General features: G+C 42.3%; 1 pseudogene across 1 annotated transcript; it reads right to left on the bottom strand.

The window, feature by feature from the left end:
- Nucleotides 1-3,037: 3,037 nt before the first annotated feature.
- LOC307060448 (small ribosomal subunit protein uS9m-like) lies at nt 3,038-4,516 on the bottom strand (annotated as a pseudogene). The gene is made up of 2 exons: nt 3,856-4,516; nt 3,038-3,626 (listed from the first exon to the last, which is right to left on the bottom strand). The product of its transcript is annotated as a small ribosomal subunit protein uS9m-like (transcript).
- Between the last annotated feature and the right edge of the window lie 452 nt (nt 4,517-4,968).

The following is a 4,968-nucleotide window of genomic DNA, read 5'->3' as shown; positions in this document are numbered from 1 at the left end:
TGAAAGGCATCTGTTTACACTTTAAAAACTATAATATACATATATGCAAGACCTAATATTCCTTCAGTCTAGGGGAAAAAATTGATGTATATATGGATTTTTGCATGTATTCTGTGCAATACGAGCAAGATTTCAATGAGTACATGTCCCTCTGCTCTGGATCCACTGATTTAAACTAAATCTTTTGACTAATTAAAAATATAAAGTCCAAGGTATAACTGTATTATCCTAAACAGTGCCATACACTATCTATGTGAAAAAGACTTGCTTTTTTCACTGTTGTTGTTTGCATGCACTGATACTGATAACCTATCCTGGTGTCATCCTTCTAGTATCTTTGTTAAAAATATATGAGACAAAGCCTGATTATCAGCCTTTGAAATATTCTGCATTATATAAAAGACCCAGGAAAATCAAAGTAGCAGGGCATTGCATTAAGATGAAGCAAATCAAGGTTTGACACAAGATATATGCAATGTAAGAGAGTAAATAAACTCTCCAGCTCTAGGCACTGTTGAATGCAGATTAGGATTTGTGACAGATACTGATGGTCATAGGTATCTCTGCTATGCCTAGCCTTGTAAAACAGGACATCTATATATGGTCCATATTGCCTGTCAATCCTTTTAGAGGGCCATAGACTATAAACTCAGAGCCTGGTGCTGCTGAGGCTTATGAGGTATCTATAACAGCATTACACAACCAGCCATAATGACTACTTGGCACATATAAATATACAAATGGTGCCTGCCCTGGAAGAACTTACAATTTTCTTAATCTGATGAAACAGGAAATAGAATTTAAAAATTAATTACATTTTGATTGTATCTTTGAGCTTCTCGTTTTTATGTTCTCTGCCAACTACACCCAAAAAATACTGTTAATGGAAATAAGGTGGTCTGGTTTGAAATCTGAGAATAGAAGCTACATCTACCCTGAGGATGGGGACTGGCAAAATAAAATGTCAGTTTGGAGGTAGATCTTGCAGAATGTGAGCAGAGCAATCAAGGGTGCACATATATTAGTCCTTGTCACACAGAGTGTGGCTGCTTCATGGTGACGACACTTCCTCTAATCTCACATAGACTCACACCAGGTTCTGTAGCCTGTCCCTGGAACCCTATTATCCATGGAAGGCAAAGGAGACCAAAATGTGAAGGAGAATCATTTCAGGCACAAGTTACAATAACAGTGATACTTTCCCACAGTGGATTTTTCAACAGTCTGGATTCTCCTGACATTCTGGCATTCTGTCCTGGGCTAGTTAGACAGGGAGAGCCACCTCAGTCACTTGGTAACAGAAGGAAGTTGGCAGGTCTGAGACATTCAGAAATTACCTTCTTTTTCAGCCAAAGGAAAGAAAAAAAAAAAAAAAGATGAAAGTATAGATTAGCTGTTGTGCCGTTAAGTTGCACCTTGAATTTGACCCTAGGCAGGTGACCTGGGGAAATAGAAATAGTAATACTATAGATGGAAAGTACCATGGGAGGACAAAGAAGACAGGGTTAAATTCCAAGGGAAGAAGTCTGTGAAGACAGCAGTAGAGAGAGAGGCAGGGTAGGAGTGAGTCCCGTAGGACACTGATGACTTCCCAATCTTTCTCCTTGGATCTGTGCCTTGCCAACTGGACATTCCCTCCTGAATAAGCCACAGAATAAACCACAGGATAAACCACAGGATTTATCCTCTAAGATAAGTCACAGCACACTGCATGTGAGTTGTAATTGAATGCTTACCAGCCATCCTCTCAGTTGCACTGAGCATCTCTGAGTCTTACTGATCTCTGTATCCTCAGTGCCCAAGACTGTGTTTAATGCTTTGAAAATTCTCAACAAGTAGTTGTGGAATATGTAAAGTATTAAACTGATGAAAGGGTAGTTTAAAAAAATCCTGCTTTCTCATTTCTCAAATATATTTTTTAAACCAATTTGACACCAAAATTTACTTTTACTCATTAAGGTTATGAGCACAGACATTCTGGCATTCCAGCATGTTCGAATTAAAAATGTAAATATCTCATTCTCCAATTGCAGAGACCACTATGCCTGCAGAGGCCTGTACACTTCAATGAATGGGTTTTTCAATTTGCATACTAAGATTGCGAAACTAATAGTTCTTATTTCTGCCAATTTTCCTGAACTCTTTCAAGTTACAGAGATTTTGCAAAAAAAAAAAAAAAAGAAAAATTGTATTTACTACAATTTAAGGGAGCACTTGGAAATTTGATTTGGCAGGAACCTATAAAAGTCATAGACTAGAAATATACAAACATAGCAATATCTTTTTTTTTTTGTTGAATCTATAGATTTATAGGCATTTTCAAATGAGAAACTTTAAATGAATTGTGGATTTCCAAATGTTAGCTATATGTAAAGTCTCTCCTTGGTTGCTAATGATTGTTCCACTCCATATACAGTGAATACTAGTTTGCATGGATCCATCTCATCTAATTTTTTCACATATACGTAGCATCTTTATAAAAAAAAAAAGTCAAACTCAGAAACAGAGAGTGGAATGGTGGCTGCCAGGGGCTGGGGGAGGGGATTGGCCTGTTGTCTTCCACAGAGACTCGGCTGAGCTCCTGACAAAGACACTCCACGGACTTCATTCTTCTCAACAAGCACTCTCATCCCTCAGTTTTGAAAAATATGTTGTAACAACTGCTATCTGGGAAAACGACAGAGTTAGGGGGAGTGAGTCCAAGTCCGTCATTAAGTTAGCAGTGTGGCTCTGGTGGGTCAGATCTGTGGGGCTGGGCCTTTCCGTCCGCAAAAGGCGGTCTCTTGATTGGATTTTGCTGAATGCTCCTTTCAGGTCTCTCTTCTGAAAAAGTTTTAAAAGTAAAGCAGCAGAACAAAGCTAAACAGTTTTAAATAATTATTTTTAGAAGGTAACCTTTACGACATTGCATTTTAGAATAAATCATGTCACAACTCCAACGTCTGATGGTGCCGCTTCACCCCGGCCAGCAACTCTCTCCTGCGCGTCTGCCACATGCCAGGTGAACAGCGTCCCTCTCCTTTCCCACCCAGAACACTCAGCGCTTCTTCCAGGTGAACTTCCTGGGGGCTCCCTCCTGGCCTGGCTTCTTCCGCTCTCTGACACGGGGATCAGCAGTAAGCAGTCCCGCTTGGCGCATCCACTCGACCTCTTCCTCGGTGACAAAGCTGCACAAGGCTCTCGCAGTCTGCAAGCGGATGGCCTGCGCCTGCGCCTGCGCCTGCCCCGCCCCACCCCGGCGCCGTGCTGGTCATGTGGTGTTCTCCAAGCCGGCTGAGGAAGTGGAAAGGGCACGTCGGCTGTTCTCTGTCCTGAGTCACCGGAAAGTAGAGCAGGTAGTCGACCCCATTTACTTCTATCCTCCCACTTCCATGGTCATAAACAGCCACGTCCGCCTTTGCAGTCTTTCTGTTACCTTGGCCTGTGCTGAAAGCCATACCCTTCTCGTCGTACTGCAAAGGCTCAATCAGCGGTTTTTTCAATTGAACGGTTACACTCCTAAGGAGCCTGCTCACAAATTCTTCTTCAGCCGCGTCAGACGGCAACGCCAATAACTTTTCCAGCAGCCGAATGAACTGTGCGTAATCTTGACCTGACAGTTTTTCCACTAACGTTTCTTCCAGTTCCTTCTTTTTCGTCTTTTTTTTTTTTTTTTTGCGGTACGCGGGCCTCTCACTGCTGTGGCCTCTTCCGTTGCGGAGCACAGGCTCCGGACACGCAGGCTCAGCGGCCATGGCTCACGGGCCCAGCTGCTCCGCGGCATGTGGGATCTTCCCAGACCGGGGCACGAACCCGTGTCGCCTGCATCGGCAGGTGTACTCTCAACCACTGCGCCACCACGGAAGCCCCCAGTTCCTTCTTAATCAGCCATCTGCTGCCAATCGGGTCTTTGGCTTTATGGCTTTAGTTTTTTCTGAAAACAGACCTTTGGCTCTCAGCTGGTCTTGACGGTTTTCTACATCTGGTAGCTTTCCGTATGCTCCCTGCGTTAATGAATAATATGACTGTCTGCTAGTATAAAAGAGAAAATGAAATGGGCGGCCATCTTCTCCCCACTGGATTGCTCTTTGTTTTGGAAAAATCTCTTCAGGATGCTTCATTATTGGTCGGGCTCACTTATCAGACAAACCACGGGGAAAAAGGTAAGCAATCGCTCTATCAATATCCTCTTGGGTAAAAGTTTCTGGATCTTCTCCCATCATGTTGGCTAAGTGTCTCTTTCCTATGTTGAATTCTTCAATCTGCTTTTTAGTAAAATCCACTGTATAAGTTTCAAGTCTTAAGGCTGCAACATTTTTCCTTGTTGTTACAACTGTGGTGTGTCTTAGCCTTGATATCTGGCATCCGGGACTTCTCTGCAGCTTAGCAGCCGCGGCTTTCCAGAGGCCCTGTCCCCGGGCAAAGCTAACCCTACCCCAAGAAAGAGCCGGTACGAAGCGGCTGCGCCGCAGGACACACGGACAGCCGCCTTGTTGGCTGCGGGAGGCACGGGCAGTAGGACGAAAAGCCATCTCATCTAATTATTACATGGCCACAACTTATCACTACTTAACGCTTCCCTGTGCTCCCATTTTTCCACAATGACATCTCTCATATTGTTTCAGATTCCCTTGACTCTAGGTTTAATTCACTTATTCTGCCCAAGTAGGCAAGGTATTATCTCACCACTGCAGAGGAGCTAAATTGGGATGGTAAATATTCAACGAACTTAGACCTCATTAATAATACTAAAATGTTTTCGTTATAATTCTGTTTCGCTAATAAAAGTTTGAGAGATAAATAGTTAATAATAAATATTAACATGACTATTTAATTAATATTAATATATGAATCACAGAGGACAATCCATTCTACCTAGGCTAAAATTATGACAATAACAAATAATTGCACAATAAGGGATCATTTACTTCCCTATATTATGAACTCTAAAATACTCATGCTTCAAAGTATACTGTAAAGTACTCACAT

Source organism: Hyperoodon ampullatus (genome assembly GCF_949752795.1).
Source record: "Hyperoodon ampullatus genome assembly, chromosome: 11".
Classification (NCBI taxonomy): domain Eukaryota; kingdom Metazoa; phylum Chordata; class Mammalia; order Artiodactyla; family Ziphiidae; genus Hyperoodon; species Hyperoodon ampullatus.
The sequence above is the reverse complement of the archived record's forward strand: the minus strand, read 5'-3'. Positions and strand labels throughout refer to the sequence as shown.